This window comes from Argiope bruennichi, chromosome 6, assembly GCF_947563725.1.
Source record: "Argiope bruennichi chromosome 6, qqArgBrue1.1, whole genome shotgun sequence".
In the NCBI taxonomy this organism is placed as follows: Eukaryota; Metazoa; Arthropoda; class Arachnida; order Araneae; family Araneidae; genus Argiope; species Argiope bruennichi.
The window spans coordinates 103,535,012-103,558,565 of record NC_079156.1 but is presented as its reverse complement, the minus strand read 5'-3'; the positions used below and the strand labels follow the sequence as shown (position 1 = coordinate 103,558,565).

Sequence of the window (23,554 nt, the reverse complement as noted above, 5' to 3'; positions counted from 1 at the left end):
AATCTAGATTTTTCCAAGAAGCGCTATGCAGAACTCCAGTTAGGACATTTATTCAAAATATCCATCAATTTTTAAATATATTGAAGAATAAATACACAATTTAGGACTATAAGAGTAATGAACACATTCCAATAATATTATAATTAAAGGAATGCATGAGTCTGATGAGGAAAGTCTGATGAAATATCATTCAAATTAGAAATAAAGCTTTTTATGCTTATATGATTAGATAACAAAAATACCATTTCCTTACTTAATTGATCCCATAATAGAAGAATTAAAGTAACTTATAATTATTGCTGCCAATAATGTTTGGCGCTGTGCTTACTTTTGGCAATAGAATTTTTGTACGCCGAGGAGCACTGGAAATTCAAAAAATGGGCAAACCGAAATCAAACTATTTCATAACCATTTATTTTTGATAAAAAAGCATAACGAATGACATTGAATAAAAAATAAATAAAATAATGAAAATTATTTAATATCTCATGACTTTTTTCATGAAAAACTCGACACACTTCCAGATATCGCCGAGGAACTTTAGATTTTTTTAACGCCAGTAAAAGACAAAAGAGATTCTACGGCAGGTAAGTTTTATTTCAGATTTTTGATTATGAAAATTAAAGATTTAGATATTATTCGCTAACGTTGTATTTTTAATATGTAAACTTTGAAAAAAATCGATTAGTTAAGCTGTAAAATGAAATGGTTGGAAAAAAGTTATTCTATTAAGTAAATGTATGTACACTTCAGTAAGCACAGTAAATAGAGTTTCTAATAGTGTTAAGCAAACATACCAACATTATGAGAAAAAAAAGACCAAAAGTTTCCTTTCTAATACTCATAATTAAAAAGAACATATACAAAAACGAAACAATAATAGTTATTTTCTCCACGAAATTTTTTATTTCTGGAAACCTTATTTACACCGGATTTTTTCCAACACTGACGCAGACGTAATTGAGTAATTTTTATTCTTACAAAACTTTTATTTCTTTTTATATGAACTAAAAACATTGTTCGAGTTAAAAGTATTTCCAAAAAGAAAATAAATTCATAATGAAATTTTGGCTTTCTACCTTCTTGGCAAATATTATATATATAGACAAATCTATATATACACATATAGGCATTCCCAAAAATATAATTAATAAATTCGGCTTAAAGTGTTTTCCACATACTTTTGATGCAATACTTGATACTTTGTTATTAAAAACTTTGAGGTATTAAAGTTTTGCAGTTTTGCTTGTCTCCAATAGATGGCAGCACAATCAAGAAAAATTGGTAAGTGATGGAATTTTGAGTTGAAAATTGCTAAGAAAATTACTTCATTTCAAAGTCACTGCTTATTTTAGATATTGCTTTTCGTAATCTCATTTATATTAAAACATTCCTTTCAATGAAATTTCAGACAAAAATTTCTGCTCTTTTTTTTAAGATTAATATTATTTCTTAAAGAAAATCACAGAAGATACAAGGGCAAACAGAGCTTGGAATATAGAAATAATGCATCGTTTTCCATTGATCACATTTGTCTTTCATCATTAAAAAGTAAATAAATACTTTATATTACCCTCTTACCATTTTCTGAATACTTTTTACTTTCCCGCTGCTACATTTTTTTTCTTTTTAAATCATAATCTTCGCTTTCATGGAAAGGGCGCACAATGAGAAGTTGTTGTTCTAGTGCATTCCATCGAAGCAAGCGATGTAGCATATTGTTAATAATGAAGCAGATCAGTATTCAGAATCCTGCATATGAGCGTTTTGTACTTCGTAGTGAAGCCCATTATGTTAAAGTAAGTATTTTTGTCGCCCAATTGAAGCAGACTTTGACACAGAGGTACAATTTTAATTGTGAGACAAAAACTAAAACTCAGTGGCACGACAGTCCCATGTGAGTCAAGACCTGCTGCTTTCTTGACCGAGGGTCCTGGGGTGCAAGGCATATGTCCCGATTACGAAGCCAGCTTAACGCGGAACCCCCAATGTTTAGTTCTCAAGCATGCTTGATCCTCAGTTTATCAATCCAGTGAAGGGCTGAAAGGCTGAGTCGGCCTTGCCCAGTCGAGGATCGAACCTCATACCTGTGCGTAGGGACTACGTCACCGGGCTAATTGTAAGACCACAGACGTAATTTCCTTTATCGAAGTCACATTTTTCAGTTATTTCCTTTACATGTATGCGATTGTACAAAACGACAGACAGCAAACCCCTTTACATATCTGGTTCAAAATTTGGTACAGATTTACATTTTAGTTGCTTAAACTGTATATCGAATTTCCTTTGTATAGCTTTTAAGCTTTGTAGCTATAGTATTCGGATTGGCAGGTAATTTTACTCCAAAGAGATTTCGTTCAAAAACTAATAGAATTTAACACAAATTTAGGATAAAATTCATTCACTAAATTTCATCTTTCTAGCTCAAATCGTTTTTGATTTATCGTATTCATAATCAGTCAGATATATTTTCAAAAATGTGCTTTTGGAACTGAGAAGTTCTGTAACTTGGGGATTTGTCAAAATCTCGAGTTCAAATTTTTTGACGATTACAATACTTTATAAATACTCCATATGCCAAAAAGTAGCAAACTGGAAGAATATCAATCAAGAAAAAAAAATAATAAATAAATAAAGCAAAATTTAGATAATGATAGCAATTAAAAGTGCGTGATATATAAGTATTTGATTATTGACGGAAACATAAATGATAAAAATCAAGAAGTTTGTAAAGATTAGTGAATAAATAAAAATATTCAAGATGCATGTTTCATAACTTTATGGAAGAACTCAAACCGTCCCAATATCTTTTGTGAACTAAAAAAAGTATCAATTATAAAAGCCAATTATTATTAATAAAGATATAGTTATTATGACTAAAAGGATGCGAAATTATTATATATCAAAACTTTAAAATAAAAAAAAAACGAAATTTATGCGTATAATGCTTCCAGAAAGCCCTAAGCGTTTGAGCCCCCAATAAATTTAATCCACCCCTGTTCCCCATTCTTCTATTTCACTTTGAAAACTTGAAACTCGGTTTAGTTTAGTTTAGTTATACTAACGTACAGTTTGTAAGCAACACGAGGACTATTTTGGGACAGACCTCATAAATTTGAACCTCGGTCTGTTGATGAGGACTATATTCTAGCTGGCATCTCCTTTCCAAATTTCCGAACCGACATTGCATTTGGTCCACGTTGTCAGATTTAATGTGTATCAGATCTGCATTCCCGTCAGAACTTTAGAGGAAGTGGGTGGGACTTTAGAAAACTTGGGAGCCTCCATCCAGCTCCGAAGCCGTGAACTTACCACACGAGAAGGCCACAGCAGTTCTTGAAACTCGGAAATCCATTAGAAATGTTGACTGAATTCAGTTATTTTAACTTCCCATTTTAAAACAACATTAGGGCTTTTTTGAGACGGATCTCTAATTTCGAATCGTGGTCAGATGACAAGGACGATACCTGTGCCCCCCCTACAAACTTCCACACAACACCAGCAGTAGAACGTTTGGTCCGGACGGATTTAACGTGCATAAAACCCGCTTAGGCAACAATTCTGCAGTGGAATCAGGTCTGGGACCTGCAACCCTCCGGTTCCGAAGCCGAGACCTTATCACCAGGAAATGTTGAGGTAGAATATTTTGATTATTATTATGCTTTGCATCTTTGGTATATGAGTAAAATGACTCAAGGTGACCTGGAGTTTGATTCCAGCTGTTTGTTCATATTCTTTCATTAACTTCTACGATTCTGAAGTACTTTTAACCTCTAGCAGAAAATCAGATGATAATATTTAGGGTCATCACTGCGTCTGCTGCATTGCTAAAACGGATGCATTGTAGATAACCTGATTCTCCATTCTCCTGTCTCTCTTTAAAAAAAGAAAGATTTATTTTTTATTTTATCACTAAAAATAAATTTTAACATTTTTTTCATGTTATGCCCAATAAAACAAGATCTCTCAGAGTTAAAACATACATATCTTCCTGATTCGAATCTGGATGTTTAGTTTTGTTTAACCATCCCGCCCTTCAAGCTGCTTCTTTGCATAAATCTTTCGAAAAAGAGATTGAAGGTTATTTGCAATCACACGGAACGATACGATTAATCGATTTTAATTCTAAACTTATATAAGTAACTTGGATGACATAATCCGTACTTTTCTTTCTATGTTTAAACTTGGTGTTGTGGGCCATTTATTAATTCGTACATCGACATTTTGAATTATCTTTGCAAAACCGCGTTTGTCTACTTGCGTTTGCTGGGTTTTAGAAAACTAACAGCCTTCATATTAAAACTAGGTAAGCTATTTTGCTATTTCGTTTAGTTTAATATCTTGATAATTTTTTATTGGAGAATTAATTTCACTTGAAGGTAGCAGTAATTTTTTATATGAACTGTTAATTTTTTTTTTTTTTCAAACAAAGTTTTGCTTTGCAGAACTTGGAAGTGCGAAGTTTTTAATGAAACCTCGAGTACATATTTTAGAACTTTTCTTATTTTCTTTCTTTGAATATGTCAGAGATTTAATTTTTTTTTTTTTTTTGGTTCCTTGAACTTATCTACAATATAATGTTAAACTCTAACTTATTTGAGTTCTACCGGGAAGCTGTAAATTCGTTCTTCTATTGGTTTGTTCTCGTTAAAGTTTTTTTTAAACTTTTGCCCATGGCAATAGAAAAACTTTAATATTTTAGGATTTTACTGCAATGCAACATAAGCTTCAAAAAGTCAACAAAAATTTTCGAATTAAAAAAAAATCTTTCGTCATGAAGAGATTGTATAAGTTGTACTGTTCATTTTTGAAGTTGCAACGCAGTCGTTGCATTTAAATTGCTAAATATTTTACTAAAGTTATTTGCTTTTTGAAATTATAATTTCATTAAAATTATTTATCCCTTATTTATTGATAAATTGACAAACTTTAACTTGTTGTATAAAGAAATCTTTACTTCTATATTAATTTAAAAAAATTTTACGTATTTAAGTTTAGACCGAATGATTAGTTTTTAGATAAATTTTATTGTTATAAGCTTTGACTTGGCAATCTTTCACTACATTTGAAAATTGTTTACTGAACAAAGTCTCGTCTGCGTAAATGATATAGGTCTTTTGCTTGGTAATTATGTTTATTTGTGTAGCAAATGTTGTATATTCTTCAATTTAAGATAATTGCTTTCCTAGAAAATATAATTATTTTCGATACATTTGAACTTCTTTACACTAAAATTGAAAGATCATGGGGAAAATTCAGTGCATAGATATTTCAATACTTAAAAATATAAGTTGAAAATAATTCATACTTTCCTTGCTAAAGGCAATTCTACTTAGTTAATTTTTTAATACTTAAGAAAATTTAATAATAAAATAGTTTATTTAAAAAAGAACATGCAGTACAAATGTTTGCTATGTGCTAAGAGTAAGCTTCCAATTTTCTAATACTCTTAAAGGTTCTTATAAGCAAATCACTTTCTTAAAATATTTATATCGTACTGGTCGAAATTCCATTTTTATGCGTCTTTAATTTTTATACCAATTTTAACATCTTGTATTAACCCCTTGACTACGAACCTACCCTAACTATACTACCTTAAGCTGCCCTAACCCCCTACGAATTCATTTAACTTCCTAATTATATGAGATATCATATTTTGGACATTTATTATCTTGATTCTTATAATATGAGAAGAATTTACGATATTGAAAATTTAAGCGATTTTTGCTCTCTAAATGCTTAATTCTGTCACTTAGTTGTAGAATTAAAAATTCAGTAACTCGTCCCGTATGTCAGACATGTCATTGTATGTGAAGGAGTTAACCTGAACTTTTATGATTCTTCTCAATTATCTCAATGCAAGACTTTAAATTGAGTTTTGCTTTATATTTTAAAAGCAAAAATATCGCTTTAAAATGTGGAAAATTCTTAGTTCAGAAGTACGAATAAGGTAATTCATTGTAAGCATTCAATCGCTATTTTGTTCACATCACTTCTGTAAAATTTGGGAAATTGGTATAAGAATTGATTTTTTTGTAATAGATATAACTTTTCAGCATCTTGTAATGTGAAAAATTAATTATTCGGTAATGGATGTATATTTTCCTCTTATTACAGAATTTGGAAAATTGAGGTAAATGTGTTTAATCAACGGTGTATATCGTTTCACGAACAACGCCAAAAATGCATAGTTGCCGCGGATAGTTACTAAATAAGCAAGTTGTATCTGTATTCACTCTTCAGTATGAAAACACGTTTCGGATCATTTTGTGCGTTTTAGCAAATTATTGACAACATTTTGATTCAAATTGGTAATCTCAGTGCAACGTTATTTCAAAGAACAAGAATAGTTCAAATCTTGGGTGCCACGAGATGCTTGAATATTTCCCCATGATTCATTAGCAGTTCATGTTGCCGAATAATTTCATCTTGTTGTACTTTACATATTGAAAACTACTAAAATTTTTTCTAGTATCTTTGTAATGTGGAATATTCTTTTCAGCTGCCTTAAAGAAAGCAAAGTCTGGTAAAAAAACAAAACTGGATCTTCATGCCTTATTGTCCAATACACCTGCAGCCATGGAATTCTGCACTGTCAAGCCATTCTTTCTGTGCTGGTTCAGAAAGCAAGAGTGGAAGCAAGTTGCCAAAGATATGTTCCATTGTGCATAAGTGCATCCACTTACTGACGATGTATTCCGAAATTTCCTGGTTTCGCCCCCATTAGCAAAGGACTACAAGTAAGATCAAATGATTTTGGAATATCAGTAGAACTGTTTCTACAGAATATTCGAAGGTTTTTCAAGATGCCTCGGTACTAGATCCGGCTTTTATATAAGTTAAATGGTGGTAGAAATAAGTTAAATGGTGGATTATACATAAAAATGAAAGTAATTTTGATGAATATCCGTGCAAAAACGAAACAAGGTCTCCCCATTTTGAAGTTTTTCGCTTAACTAATTGCTACCCTAAATTTTCCAAAATGAATCTCATCTCATTAGAAACGGTATTTAGATTCATTTCCATTTGTTAGTTGTAATATTAATCTTAGATTGGCTGTGCGCGAATGAATTCTTATGTCTAATAAATATGGATGTTTCGTTTTATCGAAACCGTTAGTTAGCCTGGAATAATTTATGAAAGAATATTTTTAACGGGACTTGAATGTTCCATACGATACATTTACAATTCCAAGGTTTCTATCATTGTTTGAATTTTTAAATCATTTAAATCAAGAATATTCGAAAATGCATGTATATTTAGTTCATGTGGTATTTCCTAAAACCGTTGCCAAAACATTTAATTTATCCAAATTAATTACGGGAATTGTATTTAAATTAACGTCGCGTTTTGGCATCAATCCTGTTTTAGGCAAGTTCCATATTTAAATGTTTTTTAGATAATTAAATCATGATTTTTGATGCCTTTTTATTTTAATGGGTAGATTTTTGGATTTTAAGCAAAGGCATGAAATCTCGAAACTTATTTCCGAATCGACATCGTGTTTTACGTACTCGCGTATTTTCTGATTTAAAGCGAATATCATAAAGGTCATAGCAATGTTACGAGTTTTATTTTATACGTCAGAATAATGGGGGAAAACTCCAGTTAATTATTAAGTTGCGTTTTTAAAATCTGTGTTACTCTAAAAAAATTTCCTGGTGTTTAAAAGTAACTTTATATAGCTAACATCAAAGGGAATTCCTTGCACATATTGAACCATTTAGTACTTTCGCGTTTCTAGCGACATAAAAGTGGAAGCTAAACGTCAATCTTTTTGTATGAAAGACCACAAATCTTGTTAAATTTATGAAACTATTTTGGGATGTTAAAGTAGTAAGTCAATGTTGACAATCTGCATTTTTCAACTAATCCATATTTTTCTTGACGATCCATACTTTTCTTTCACATCGCAAGAGAAAAATAAACCGTAGTAATCAAACAATTGCGTAGAAATTCACATGACTTTGGCAGATGGATAGAAAAATGTATAGATTTCGAATTATTTGATAATACATATTTTTCTCCTTGTTTTCCCATTAAGAGTTGTCGGAAATTGACTGAAGAAACTGAAATTATTACGAGAGCAATAGATTACATTACCAAGATAAAGTTTATATATTATAAAGAAATCTACAAGTCAATGTTTTTTAATGATTGCTAAAAATTTACTTTGACATGGTTCGTTTTACCTGGTGAATCTGACAGTATCAAAAGATACTGCAAAAGCAATCTGTCATTACATGTACTTATATTTAAGTGATGGTATGTCGAATATTTCAGTACCATCAAAAATAAATTACAATTTAATTGATGAAAGAGTAATTAGAGAAATTTTCTAATATGAATTTTTAAGTTCAGTCAATTTTAATAATTAAATCAAAGATTCTAACAAACTTGACTTGTCGCATAAAACGAGTACTCTTCGCTGTAAAATTGAAATCAAGCCCACAAATTGAATTCTTAACATTTAAGGCTTTGAACCTCTCAGCTTTGAAGTAGACTCCCCTACCCTTAAATACTTTTTATGTAGGACATATATTTAGGAAAGATATACATCTAGATTCCATTTGACATGTTCGAAATTATCAAATCTTGGGTGCCTTTCTTATGGTCATTCCTTTAAATTCATGATACAGTGCTACAAACTTAAATCTTCTCGATTTGGAACTAAGATATTTCTTGTAGTTACAAAAATAGTTGCCCCGTATCTTCCAATTTTTTAAATTTTAAAGCATTTGAATTGGCATCACAAAGCGTGACAGTCACTTTTTTAGAGGACTAGCAAAATACAAATGAGTAAATCTTAATATAGTTCTGTCTTTTAATATTGTCCAATTCTCTTTTGCCAATGTAAGCTTCAAAACTGTCTTTAATATTATTGAATGTTCGGGCATTTTACAGATTTGTTGAAACCCTGTTAGACATTTGGTAGTTCTAGGCGAATTAAGGGCTAATGGTTAAAATGTGAAGTTTCTCGTAGTCTGAAACATGTCGGAGAAAACGGTTTTAGTTAAAACGCGGTCGAAAAAAATTTGGAAGAGATTCTTTAGTTTTTTGGCATTGTATACCATAAAAAATTTAAACCTCAAATTGGAATCTTTTCCCTTTTTAAGTTTTGAATTGTGGGCCACATTGAAAGGGTTTTAGACGTATAGAGCATAGTCAAATATATTTTGATAAGAATGAAAGCATTGCTGTAATATAAAGATTAAAGCTGGTTTAAAAGAAGGTAGTCTTGAAAGGTATAGACTTGGTTTGCAAGGCTTGACAAGTGAATAAGGCTTTTATAAGTTGAATTTATAAGGCTATAGCGTGACTACGTTCTGAAAAATTGGTTCAAATAACTTGAGTGATATGTATAAAAATTGTTTTAAGGCTTGTTATGAATTTCAGTAATTCATGTAGAGATATGAACGAAAACCGCGAGTTATTATGGGGAGGGGGAGGGATAAATTATAATTTGTGAGTAGAGAATGTTGTAAAAAACGGGTCTGAGGTGCGGCGGTGAGGTGAACCATATAAGGGGAGTGTTAAGAGTGAGCCGTGGCGGTGGACAATGCCTATTGCGACGCGATTGTGGTTTTAGAGAGCATGGAAATTTAATTGGGTAAAGGGTGCCAGTGAGCAATGTATATGAAAAACTAGGTTTTTGCAGGGATTAATTTGTGGGAAATGAGAATGTAACGGAAAATGGAAATCTCGGAACAGAGACGAGATGGTAATGAGTTATGTGCTGAATGGGCATGCCAGTGGGTGCAACAATGGGAAAACTTGATGCTAGATTTATGGGTGATAATATAACTTTGAAGAATTTGCACATACGCTAGTGAAAAATAATTGTAAAGTTTGTCAAAATTCTGGAACATGCGTGGAAGAAAGCTGTATGACGGGCAATGCACGAAAATGTGAATTCAGGGGCTTTTGAATGGGCAGTCTGCGGAAAGTGTGAGAAATAGAGAAAGTTAGAATGGACAATGTCTGGACTTCCAGACATTGTCCATGACAGCTGTGGATTCGGTCTTTTGGAATGGGCAGTGGGTGTGCAAACGTGGGCTCGGTTTCTTGGAATGGGCAGTGTGTGTGGAAGTGTGTGCAAATGTGGGTTCGGTCTCTTGGAATGGGTAATGTGTGTGGAAGGGTGTGCACATGTGGGTTCGGTCTCTTGGAATGGGCAGTGTGTGTGGAAGGGTGTGCACATGTGGGTTCGGTCTCTTGGAATGGGTAATGTGTGTGGAAGGGTGTGCAAATGTGGGTTCGGTCTCTTGGAATGGGTAATGTGTGTGGAAGGGTGTGCAAATGTGGGTTCGGTCTCTTGGAATGGGTAATGTGTGTGGAAGGGTGTGCAAATGTGGGTTCGGTCTCTTGGAATGGGTAATGTGTGTGGAAGGGTGTGCAAACGTGGGTTCGGTCTCTTGGAATGGGTAATGTGTGTGGAAGGGTGTGCAAACGTGGGTTCGGTCTCTTGGAATGGGTAATGTGTGTGGAAGGGTGTGCAAACGTGGGTTCGGTCTCTTGGAATGGGTAATGTGTGTGGAAGGGTGTGCAAACGTGGGTTCGGTCTCTTTAATGGGCGATGTGTGTGGAAGGGTGTGCAAACGTGGGTTCGGTCTTTTGGAATGGGTAATGTGTGTGTGTGGTAGGATAACAACTATGAACAGTTGCGTAATGTGTGCGTGTGGAAGTGTGAGATCGTTGGAATGAGTCGTGTGCGTGTGGAAGTGAGTATTGTGGGATTGATGGAAATGGCAATGTTTTTGTGCTGGAGAATTATGGATTCATGGGAGCGGAGAATTTGTGTATTGAAATGTGGAGTTTTTGAATAAGTTGCTTATCATGTGTTCAACATCAACTTCCAGATGTTTGTTGGCTCAGAGCCTGAAGAAACTTTTTGTAAATGGATAAGGTTGCCGGGGACAAAGTTTGATAAGGAAAGTGTCCTAAAAGTCCTATGGGAAAGTAACTACGGGTAGAAATGGAAAGTTCTATCGTAATACGAAATCTGTTTGAATATAATTTTTTTTTCGCTAATTATTATGCTGTGTGAAAATTTTCAATTTCAAAATCATCAAAAACAAATCCTATCAAAATCGACCAACTAACCAATTATAAAATATTTATGAATAACTGAACCTTTGTTATTGTCATTTTTATTTTTAAGAATTGTAAAGTTTTTCTTGCCAAGAGAAATATTGTCGCTGCAGAAAATTAATTATGCAACAAATTTACCCCTTTTTTAAAGTGCAAATAAAAAAAATAGGGAAATGAATAAAACGTGATGCCTATTCGAAAGCCATAATTTTCGGAACTTTTAATAACTTAGATTTAAAAAATATGCTTTCGGGAACAAAGAATAAAGATTCAGGATCAAACCTGTATAAAACAGTTTGATTATCGGAATATAACTTTATCGATGGATTGCAGATAATCCGCGATATTATTACAATTTGGAGGGAAAATCTCCGTATTTGGTAATTTAAAGCAAATCCGATCTATGCAAGGTTAGACAATGTACATTAGATCTCCGATAAAATATTGTACGAATTAATGTCTCTGGCCTTTCAATTATTTACTTTCAAGTCGAGTACTATGGTATTTTCCAATTATTCACTTGTCCTCCCTTCCATATTTGGAGTACTTTACAATATGAATACATTTACTGATAAATGCAGATTTTTAATTTCTATTCCCTTCCTAAACATTTCGAAATTCCTTCAGAAATGTAACAAATCTGTAATCTTTCTTACAGAAAAATTATGTAGTTTCAACTTTTGGTTCTTCAGAATTGCAAAAAATGGATTCAAATATTTTGATTAGTCTTAAGCAGTTTCCTCATTTTAACTATTTTGAAACATTAACATTTTTTTATTAATGAATGTGTTTGGTTGAAAGGGAAAGAGTTTAATTCGCACATACCAATGAAATTTATCTACGTAAATTTTCCATCCGTTATCTGCTGAGGCTACCCAACTTCAGGAAATTGTTGCCTTTGAATTTTAAACGGAAAATATCATAGGGAATGATATGTAAAACTAGGGTTTTACAAACTGTTCGATTTCTTCTATAAAGCATTTCGTGACTATTATTGACTAGTCTTGAATGCAAATTGATAACCTCCCAAATATTGTCATAGATTAAATAAATTATCATTTTAACTATTTTCCTTCTCGAATAATTTAACACGGAATTAATTAAGCATTTCCTATTTTTTCTATGGGATAGTCATATAATTGTGAACAGAATAAAATTCCTGTTAATATCAAGATAGGCAAAATGAATTGTGATAATGAATAGGTGAAGAGCATAAAATTCGATAACGAATATATTTGTTTCGGGATTACATGACTCGTCAAAATTCAATGTTTTAAAGTTTCAAGCGAAATTCGTACGATCTTGTACTTGATTTTAAAGCATTCGGCATCAGAATTCAATATCTAACTTGCCTAAAACGGATTGTTAAAAAGCATAGGCCCATATCTGAAATTATGGATTGATAATACATTACAATAGTTTGGAAGTGCTGTTCTCCGGATTTGTTGGTTTATTTTTGTGCCAGTTTGATTCGGTGTTAAGTGAAATAGGATCGTTTTTCCCAATTCTTTAAGGACGTCACGGCTACATTCACATTTTTTTTGTTTGCCATAACTTTCGATTTTTAAAACTTTAAGATTAAATTTAAATTCTTTTATTTTAAGGTCTTATCTCGGATTTTTTAGATATTTCCCGATTGTCCAATAAAACCACGTATCCATTAAAATATCCGGATACATCTCGAAAATCTGAGCCTCAAAATGAATACATATCTTTTGGCTGAAATGTGCGGTTACTTTTGAAAAGACCTAAATATTTTGTCAAAATAAACTTCTCATTGTTAACTTTTTTGATACTATTTTCAGTTTGTCACATGCCATCTTGTAATAAGAAAACAATTTAATTGCAAGCTAGAGCAGAGGTAAGGATTTCAGTACATGCTATTAGTCCGATACTAATGGAACTATAAATGCATCATATGAGACATTGGAGTTGTGTTGGAAATTTTCTTGCATAAATTTATTCCCTACCTTAACTGAAGCTGTTTCGATCTAACGAACATCCATATTTATCGGATGCATGAGGTGAATTCATCAGCAAGATGTCGTTTTCAAAAATTAGCTTTATTCAACTATTAATAATCGTTAATTTTTCTTTAGTCAAAATATCCGGTATAATTTGCGATCCGAAATACGGAAAACGATTAAAAGACAATCAAATCGGACTCTTTGAGAAGGTTTCTAAAATGTAGGAAAAACCCGCCTTACAGTTTTTTTGGCTAAGTAAGCAGGAAGGAAACTTCGAATATACTATAGAAACGGTTATTCTGCGGATTTCCTGAATTATGCGGTCATGCTTGATAGTCCAATGAAAGGAAGGAACATGTAAATGTTTGAGTCATCAGCGGGATGTGACAAAGATTAATTGTGAATTTATTTGGGGGGGTTTCAGAGAGAATGAAAAACTTCACAGGTTACTTCAGAGAAGAGAGAATGAAACTTCACAGGTTACTTCAGAGAAGAGAGAATGAAACTTCGCAGGTTACTTCAGAGAAGAGAGAATGAAACTTCGCAGGTTACTTCAGAGAAGAGAGAATGAAACTTCGCAGGTTACTTCAGAGAAGAGAGAATGAAACTTCGCAGGTTACTTCAGAGAAGAGAGAATGAAACTTCGCAGGTTACTTCAGAGAAGAGAGAATGAAACTTCGCAGGTTATTTCCGTCTGCTTTTGAAGGTATGGCTATCAATTTACATTCTTAAGTTCTGCAATTGTATTCCAATATTTCACTGAAATTTGTAATTGCTGAATAGAGTATTATAGGAATTGGCTATAAATATAGCCCTTTTGTTGCTATATTTTACATAAAAGCATTTGAATATTTTTTAATCGAAGACAATCTATCATAACCGTGTGAATTTGCTTTGAAACATTATTTAGTATAGGTATCTATAGGCATCGTGCATTAAGTTAAATAACTGCATTATTTCTAAGAAGGAAAATTACGCCACGGAAATACAGTTTTATGATGAAAAAGAATTTTTAAAAATTTTTTGAACTAAATGAATGTTTACTGTGTGATCACCATTTTGAATATTCTAAATTCTTTGAATTAAAGAATTTTGAGAGGATAAAACTAGAATTTGAAATCTTTTCTAGGGAAGCAAAAACATTTTTAAGCTTATTACCGACACTGTAGATTTTATGATCCAAGGCTCGAATCTCAATTTCATCGATCGCCATGTATGTTGCATTTAAATCGGTTGTCATGGATTTTCCAAATCTTACAGAAATAGCACTCGCGTTGCCTCAAAACGAACATAAATCTAATCTAGAAATGCCAAAGAATAAGATTTAACACTACGTTTAATAGAATTCTATTACTTTAAGTGATTGAGAAATTTTATTGATTAATTTTTTTAAACGAGAAATATTTAGAATTAAAATTGTCCTTTTTCATTTAAAAATCAGTTGGGACTGAATATCGGAATAGTAAACTTATGTCATTATGAATAAAAATCAACTTAGAGTTTAAAATACGAGTTTCTATAATATGAATTTAAAAAATAATTGATCTAAACATTAAATTTTGAATCTCTTTAAAAATTAGATTAATTTTGGATATTGATTAAATTGATTACAAATTAACATACTTGTATACTTTTCTATCAACTTCATAAAATTCGCTCTTTCCCATTCTAACTTTTAAACATGGATTTAATCTTGTTCTATATTTATGAGTTTCTAATAAGATTCATGTCCTTTTTTAGAATTTCAAAATTAATCGGTCAAATTGGGACTGCAATTCTAGAGACTGAAATAGTATTTTGATCAATAGCAAAGATTTTTGAAAATTACAAATATTGCAGGTACAGATTTTTACGCAAGTAATGAGGATTCTTCATCCCGTGGTTCTGCTCATTTTGATCAAGATACAGCAAGAAAACTAGAATCCATCAGCAGTTGCAGATAATAAAACAGTGTTGCATAGAAGACGCCATTCCTGTGGATGCAATCATGCTTCATCTTCGGACTCGACACTGATGGACCTCTCGGCTTCAGTTGCATCCTCGATAGGCACCAACTCACAAAGTCTACAGAAAATGTTTGCTCTAGGATGATAGGTAAATTCTGAATTTTAATTATTCCGCTAAGATTAAGTCTGAAAATGATGTACGATACTAAATGTCGAGTCATTTTGTAAGGTTTCCATTGGTTGATCAATTTGTTTTATAAGCAGGGGTGGCTCGTGCGTAGATTATACAGAACTACATCTCTTTTCTTGTATGCGAAGTATATACAGGCTTTTAATGTGTTTCAGAGAAGTTTCAAACATGGAGAAACTCACTTTTGCAATTTTTTTATCTGTTAAAAAATAATTCAAACACTTTGAAGTAGACGGACGAAAATTGGCATGTGACCTTTGCACCAAATTTGTTTCCAATTTTGAATAAAATCCATTTAGAAGAAATTTGTAGTTAATGTGTAAACAAAATTTTAAGAGCCAGATTAATGAATTTCTGTATTGTCTCGGCATCTAAAGTATAGATACGAATCAAATTAAGATTTCCTTTCATCAACTGGTTGATTGCCTACGTTTGCTTTTATTTAAACGTGATAACTCGAAATTATTTCTACTTGGATAAATAAAATTTGATGTATGATCTTTGTTACCAAAATTGTAGTTCTGTGTCTAAATTTACTTTTAATCTGTCGACGACGAAAAGTTGCCCAAATTGCTTTCGCATCTTTCTTCACTATACTTTGAAGCAAAAAGGGGCTCATGTGGGGACTCTAAAAGCGAGTCTGAGCATCTGTGGAGTTCAAGACCATAATTCCAAATTTTTATTTGGTGGGAGAAGGATAAGATCTTTCGAGAAAGTTTCAAGGAGACGATTCACCTGATTAAAGTTTATGAATAATTTTGTATGATATGTCTAAATCTATCAATGTATCAATTATATTCCTAGAATCTTCAAAATTCAAAAGAAATGGTGTTCATAGAACTGGAATTTACACAAACCATAAATTTCATTTGCTTGCTTATATGCAGCAAAAGTGCGAAGCTTTCTTTCAACTCTGCATTAATGAAAGAAAGGTGCTGTTAAAAAAATAGTATCTATATCGGTTGCTGCGTAAGCGCTGTAAGCACATTCTTTTGCTTCGTTATTTGTAAAGAGAGGAAGGCACTGCTCCAAATATAGAATCACAATTTTCGGTGATAAAATCGCATTTTGAAGCACTTTCTACCACACGTCTTTCTAAGTTTAATAAATGAATATAAATGAAGAATAAGTACCAATGAATTAAAAAAAATATTGGTCTAAGTTTTTTTGTAAATGCGGAAGTATCATTCTTTCATGCATATTGGAACCATGAAGTTCAGCGATTTATTGTTTAGCTGCAATAGAGTGAATCTCTGGAAATAAGAGTAAGGAATGCAGAAATAATCGAAAGAATACTTTTGAATTTTTTATTTTTAAATGAAATTAAAATTTAGTCGCCTTTTTTAATTAAAACTTGCATATATCAAATTTTCCTATTTGTCAATAAATTATTGAAAATGTATTGGAAAAAGCAAAATTAGTGATGTCAAAAGACATTATTGAGGAATGTGGGATAAATCGTATCATGAAGGCTACAGGAATGAGCTACCGGTATTCATGACAAATACTGACCCATCAGTAGATTCAAAATGGAATTTGGAAATCTTAATAGAAAAATTACTTTGCTCTGCTTTTAAAACAATTATAGTAAATTATTTAATATTCTAACACAAATGGAATTGATCATTTGCTTTCGAAAGGCGTGCCACGCACGTCTAGGTGATTTTTCACAGAATCGCCGACGTGCTTCACACGTCAACAGGCAAATGCCACAGAAGTAAATGTTTGCGATATTTGCCGGATTGCAATTTATTGGAACATAGTCTTGGGGAGGAAAGTAAAACATTTAGAAGATATATTTTTAAAATTCATATATTTTTCCAATTTCTCCGATGTAGCGGATATTTTGTTTCGCTGCGAGTTGCAGTGGACTGTTGTGACAAGTTCGCTTGTGAAATTATCAATGTAAGTGGTTAATATGACGGTTGAATTATAAATATGAAAAGTTTGTAATTACTTGCAGCAATTGATGTAACAATTTCAAGCAAATTCATTCATTCCCCCTTTAACTTGTCAAAGGCACATGTATGAAGCAAGATTTGACGTCACATTAACAGTGGGATGATATTTGCAATTACATTTGTCCTGTTGCTTTGTCATCATAATTATGACCCTGTCAAGCAAATGCACAATGAATTGTGAATATTAGTCTGAATTTAAGAATTAAAGTTAATACTCAACACTTCGAACTGGAATCTATCAAGACCTCATGAATACCGATTCTAACATACGAACGCAAGTTATTTTCAATCAGTGACTCAATACCATGAATATACTCAAATTTTTCTTTAGTATTATAAGCCTGATATTTAATATTACCTTTTTTTTCCAGGTTTTCCTCGATGATACCCATGAAGCTTAGCCTGAGGAGCGTATCTTTAAAAGCAGTGTGCTGAATGAAATATAGTTTAGATTTTGAGCATAATTGGGGAAACATCCTGTGCCATCAACTCGTACTTCAAATTTCTGTCAAAGCAATGCAAGAAAAGGACAGTCAGCACCAGCGTTTACATAAAAGGGCAACATTAAAGAATTTGTACAGCTTATAACATCAACAGAAGTTGGAAGCACGTGACATTAAAAAGTTGGAAGGCCTAGAAGTTTTATGTCTTAAACTCATGCAGAGAATGAATATTTTAGCAATATTTTTATCAATATATATTTTTATGAAAATTTGTTCATGTTCGAAATGTTAATGACGAATTTTAAATTCAAATAATTAATCGTTACCTTTTACAAATTCATCTGTTAATTTTTTTTCAAATTTGCCCAATTTATAAAAAATTTAAGACTGAAACATCGGATAAAAACTACGGAACACTTTGTTATAGGCTATTGCATATATTGCAATCATCTGACATTTAAAACCTGCATCTGGAATTTCAAAACTATTTTAAAGTGATTGCTGAAAAATGTTGAATAGCATAGTAACAAAAATCAACCGAAACAATAGCATATCGAAGGCATTTTGAATTTATATGATGAATGTTTAATTTCGGAAAACATCGTTTTGAGACCGAGTGAACAAGTGATGGTAAACTTTAACTATATCATTAAGTACCTTTTATCTGATGAAATTTGGTTGCAGTTAAATGTATACATATTTCATATTTCTACAATATTTGCCTTACATTAATGATGTAGCTAATGAATAAGACTTGTTCATAAAATTCAAACCTTTTCAAAAAGTATTGCAACTACAGGAATATAATTGCAGGGATATACTTAGTGATTGTTACCCCTTTTGATTTTCTATATATTTTGTGCTTTTTCGTCATATGAACGCAACAAAAATTAGAAATTGCCTATAAATGATAGCAATATTAAGAATGTATTCATTTTGCTTTTAAAACGGTTACGATTTGATCATTCTAAAGAGAATTATTTAGAAGCTATCAATCGAGAGCTTTTACCAAAGGTTCTAGCTATTCATCTAGTTTGGTTTCATTTTATCGGCAGAGCTTATAGTTCGCTAGCATTTGTAATATTTGAAAGCAGAACTGCTATCTGAAGGTCTCTTTTCAACTTTAAATGAAAGCACAGGTCTGTAATCTGTAAAATTTTGTTCCAAACTAATTTTGCCTACAAAGCTCAATTCTTTGTTCGTATAGTTGTTAGAGTATTTAATTTGTATTATCCTTAATTGATTTGTCACATTTGAATCCTATTACCATTCAGTTTTCAACGCCATAATTTTTTTAAAATTTGTTTTGTCATTACAATTTTGAAACAATACTTGATGTTTATATTCCCTGAAATAGCCATGAACGATTCATATTGAAAGGTTAGAAATACCTACGTAAAGTATGCGAAGAAATCAACACAATACAAACATCCGATTATAATTTTGAGATGACGTTCCAGGTAATTGCATCTTTGGAAAAACTTTCAAATGTTAATTAACATGGAAGGAAGCTGTTGCTGTGAATTAATCAAATTTGAAGATTGTATTTTGACTTTATGTAGGATAGAAATGCTATATCTGCTGACATGATTAACTCGCAGACCTTCCTGGTGTGTGTGTATATCATAAAGATTTCGTTTTTGTCACGGTGCTAATCTGTTGATACTCTAATAACCATATATACAATATTACTTCCTTGTCTTATAGTGCAATATACGTGTTGGATAAATATTAGTGATAGATTTAAAATGACAAGTAATTGCCTCGACTAGCAGAATTGTAAGAAAATGTACTTTGTCTCAATTGGAAAGATCTTGGATTAAAGAAAGGACCTGATTTTGTTTATCTATAATCTCATTTTAAAATTCTGATTAAAAGTTGTCTTAAATTTTGTAAAATTGTAATATTATAAATATACAAATACTTCTGTTTTTAATTCGCTCAATACTACCGTTTTAATTTTCATAAAATTTCATTCCTTAAGATTTAGAAACCATTGAATATAAATTTATAGATACATTAATTTTTTGCAATAGCTAAGATTAAATATTTAATTTTAGAAATTTTCAAATACGTTTTCTGTAGTCTATATTAATGCGTTAAAATATTGCTCATTTATTGCATCCAGTAAGTTTTACACTAATAGACATTTAATTAAGTATTTCTTAATATTTTAAATTCTGAAACTGAAGTATTCGAGCTTCAGTTTTTAGGCGTTTGTTTTAACTTTAATTATTTATCTTTAACTTTTAAGAAAAGGATACTGATTGGTTTGGCCGGCCAACCAATCAGGGTCCATTAATTTTTAGCGAGCATTTTCCGATTACCATGCCTGATCAGCATGATAATTGAAAGGCTTAACGCGAATCTTATACAATTGATAAGAGCAAACGATAAGAAGAGGTTAATAAAATATCGCTATTTTTAAACTTTTATAAATGGATGCAGTGAATGGCAATGGTTTAGGCGTAATTTTTTAAATGCATTTCTTTTCATTTAACTTGAGCTGTTTTTAAAGGTGGAATTTTGTATTCGATTTTCCACTTCTAAAGTGCTAGATTTGATAAAATTAAAATTAAATTAATATTAATAAAATTAAGATAAAAAATTTTGCACACTTGAGTGAGTTACAATAGTGGTTTAGCAGAAAATCAAATTCTAAAAATGCTAATTAGTTGATTTAATTCCATGTGTTTCATTACTTAAATTTATTAAAGATTTAATTTCAAGAATCCATAGTATTTGCTATAAATTAGAACTTAAAAATTAGAAAATGATTGAAATAAATTCTGTTTTTTAGTATATTAATACGCATTAAGAATTTTAATAACTATGGAATCTTTTAATTCTTCTGAAGATTATTTTTTCAAAAATTTGTACATATAAGTCATTGAAATTTGCTTTTGAAATTATTTGTTCTAATTGTTTTCTTACAGATTTTTATATTGTTACTTGATTGTATCTTTCTTATGAGTATTTTACTGTAATAACCCTTTGAATGTTCTTTTCATAAGCGAACTATAAAAAGTTACATTTTACAGTGTTTACAATCCGTTTTAAACTAAATTTTGTATGTAGTATATGTATGTCTTAATCTTGTAAACCATGTTTTATAGTAAATTTGTAAATAAAGTGTTCTTGTTTTCCAAATTATTGCTGTATTTAATTTGTTTCTCTGTAAATTTAAATATCTGTGCTCTCTAAATTGAAAACGCTAGAAAAATTCAGATTTGTAAATATTAACAATATTTTCTGATTTTTTTAAATTTGCCTTATTTGTTACTTTTAGGGTAAAACTTTTTTACTATCTTATTTCGGAATTTTTCCCTGAAGTAAAGAAAAAAAATGGAGCAATTATTAATGTATTTTAATATTTTATATTTAAGAAAATATTTTTCGTATTGCTATTGAATATTGCTGAAAGCCTTTAGTATCGTGTCTCAGTTGCGAATCATTTCTACCCAGAAGGATTTAGATGAATCTTATCCTGCCAATTATTGATGTTAGTTACTCAGAAGTCATTCCGAGTCAAGAATGTATATCGTAAATGCAATGTATGGCCATATTATCAAATGCTCAAAATAAGCAAGTGTTTAAGGGCCCGCAACTTTAGAGGTACGATTTATTTTGTGGTATTTTTATGGTAATTTTTATTTGATAAATAGCACCGAACTTGTTAAACTAAAATCATGTAGCGTTTAACTCTCAGGTTTTGTTTCTCTGTTTTGAACATCCCAACTTATTTATAGATCTGTGTGCCTTTAGTCAGCAAATTGACTTCTACAGTTTAATTACCCATATTTAAAATTGTACTGTTTTGCCTACAATTGCAGTGAAATTTTCTTATTGAAATTAAATAGCTTTAAAGTGACCCGAAATTGTTTTCATTTGTAGAAGCGCTTGTAATTTAAAAACTTCTTATAAAGAAATTAAAATTCAACTTAGTTTAAGATGATGGGGAGGAAAAGAGCCCCAAATTTGATCTAACGGCCCCCTACAAAGCTTATTTAGGTATTGGATAGTGGGTATGATTGCAAGGGATAATATAGTAAAGAGTGGGTAGTTCTTAAATTAAATCTTTCTGCTTCAGATTCGAAAATTTAATATGGATTCGCGTCTTCTCGGTGGGGTTCAACAAGGCAAACTTCCTTCGATTACTCGTTGCATTTTTTTGATTATTGCTCGTGTGCACTTAAGGAAGCCTATTTTCCAATTTTTAAATTTCTTTGAGGTACCTCAGGAGTATGTAAAGTATTGAATTTCATCAAATTTCGTAGTTAAGTAGTAATCAAATTTCATAGTCGTGATTTTATTTATATGAAATATACAAGAGAAAACGATAAACCATATCATGTTTCTGTGTTCCTTAATTGTTAAATTTACATTTTTGTTTTTACCCAAAGATGGCGCCACTAGTTAAATTTCGTTGCGAGAAGAATGCTTGTTGGAATTGAACAATGCAATCAACTACAACAATCAGCTTGTTGTATATTTATAGAACATGTCTATCAGTTATCAACAAGTTATAATTTTGGTCAAATAGGAAATAAGATGATTAGAAGGAAAGAGTTTATGAAGCCTGGATTGTGGCACTGTAGATGTCTACCCGTTGTCCCGTGGTAGTCTTGCTATGAGACAATTTTGTCTTTTTCCCTCCCATTCTCTGTTCGCTTTGTTACATTTGATACAAGCTGACATTGGTGACTGGTTGGTTAGTTCACTGCGTTTAATGAATTCTAATAATTTAAATTAAATATTTTGTGTAATTTCGCTCCCACAACAAAATACTTTTACATTTCAAATTTTCTTAAACACGTTTTATTTTCATAAGCCTTACATCACTATGTCCATTGTGTTATGCCTTTCCCAATTTTTTTTCTCTCAATATCTTTATGCACTAAATTATACTATAAAAAAGAATGTTTAAAAATAGATGCACTTTAAAATATTTTCATCATTGTTATTCTGATGCTAAACTAATTTCGCAAACAAAGAAACTATAGAGAAAAATGGCGAATATTCCTATCTTAGTCATCAACAATGGAAAGAAAACCAAGATAAGGTATTGACCAATCCACTGGCAGGCAAATTTAGAGCGTCTTATCCTTGATGCCAAGGGCAATTTAAAATTGCTACACACAATACGAGATCTCGTAGTAGGTAGTTTTGGTAAAAATGCTTACTACGAAATATCTCGTAGCAAACTGTTTTGGAAAAATGCTTGCTACGAGGTATTTCGTAGTTGGCAGAGAATGGGTTAAAAACAATTAAAACGATTTGAATTTCACTTCTGCCAACTAATATATTGTTATAAAGCACGCTTAAAATATTTCATAAATTAAGAACAGTGAATAAATTATCTTTTTAAGAAAAAACTTTTTCTGTTATATAATTTTTTTTTTAATCTTAGGATTATCTAAAAAGAGCTTTAGTGCTACAGTATTTTCGTAAGTTTGTGTAATAATGACCAAAAATTTTCTTAATTAAAATTCTAAAATTAAATTGTTCCGATTACTACCTTAGGTCAAACGGTTTGACTGGTAGTGTGCCAACACGCAATGCACATTCACCTTTATCTTTATTGGCAATTAAGATAGAAATTGACAGGGATTTTTATTATTTATAATAAATATTAATCTTACCTTAATGAAAGGTTGCTTTAGAAATAGTTAATTAATAGAAAGAGATTTAATATTTAATTTAATGCATCTTTGGTTAACTATTTAATGGAAAGATACTTAAAAAAAAGTGCAAGGCAAAAATATTTTATTTACATATTCCTAATTACAAACTTAATTTTCAATCAAACGTATATGATACAGCAATGAATGAGAATTTCACGCATAGAATTTTTAATCACAGTTAAAAAATATTTCTACGATACTGAAATCTAATACAGTATGGTAGAAAAAATATTATAAAAGAAAAATTATTTAAAGCCATGGAATAAAGTTTT

General features: G+C 31.3%; 1 long non-coding RNA gene across 1 annotated transcript; it reads left to right on the top strand.

Moving 5' to 3' along the window:
* The first annotated feature begins 13,374 nt into the window (after positions 1-13,374).
* Positions 13,375-17,974, top strand: LOC129973057 (uncharacterized). Its single transcript, XR_008784931.1, has 3 exons — positions 13,375-13,764; positions 14,898-15,152; positions 17,527-17,974. It is a non-coding gene; the product is annotated as an uncharacterized LOC129973057 (long non-coding RNA).
* The last annotated feature ends 5,580 nt before the right edge of the window (positions 17,975-23,554 follow it).